Source organism: Microtus pennsylvanicus, chromosome 6 (assembly GCF_037038515.1).
Source record: "Microtus pennsylvanicus isolate mMicPen1 chromosome 6, mMicPen1.hap1, whole genome shotgun sequence".
In the NCBI taxonomy this organism is placed as follows: domain Eukaryota; kingdom Metazoa; phylum Chordata; class Mammalia; order Rodentia; family Cricetidae; genus Microtus; species Microtus pennsylvanicus.
In genome coordinates, this window is record NC_134584.1 from 13938166 (window position 1) to 13938938 (window position 773).

Here is a 773-nt window from a genome sequence, read left to right on the forward strand (position 1 = left end):
CCTTCCTGGGATTCTTTGTTGTTTACTAATTTTGTAGAACCACCTGATTAATGTTAAAATATTGTGTGTGCAAGAAAACCCACAGAACCAACTAACCTGGTCTCATGGGAGCTCACAGAGACTGAGCCGACAACCAGGGAGCCTACATGGGACTGACCTAAGCACTCTGCATAAATGTTACAGATGTGTAACTTGGTCCTCTTATGGTGTAATGGTCTGTCCTGTCCCTTTAAGAGACAAGCCCTACCCACCCACCCACCTCTTGTCCACCATCCACCTCCAAGGCAGGCAGACCTTCCTTCTGCTTCTGGCCTGAGCTCTTTCCCTTTCTGTCTCTCTCCCAAAGAGGTAGCTGCCATGGCTCCTCTCCCCAACTCTCTCTCTCTCTCTCTCTCTCTCTCTCTCTCTCTCTCTCTCTCTCTCTCTCTCTTTCTCTCTCTCTCTGCCTCTCTCTGCTCTTTCTCCTTCTCCCTTTTCCCCTCCAACCTCACCCTGCATGGCATGCTGTGCCTATGCGTCTCTGTCTCTCACCTGCCATGTGGTCTCAGGATCTGCTGCCTGCTGCCACTAGGGGACCTGCAGTGTGGTCTCATGGCCCACTGCCCACTGCCGCCACTCAGGGACCTGCAGCAATTCTGCCGCTGCGCCCCTCGGGGAACAGCAGCAGTTTACTCAAATATATGGGACTCCTAAGAGTGGGAGCAGGGGCTGTCTCTGATTCTGTGGCTTGCTTTTGGCGCCCTTTTCTCCCACTGGGTTGCCTCATCCAGTCT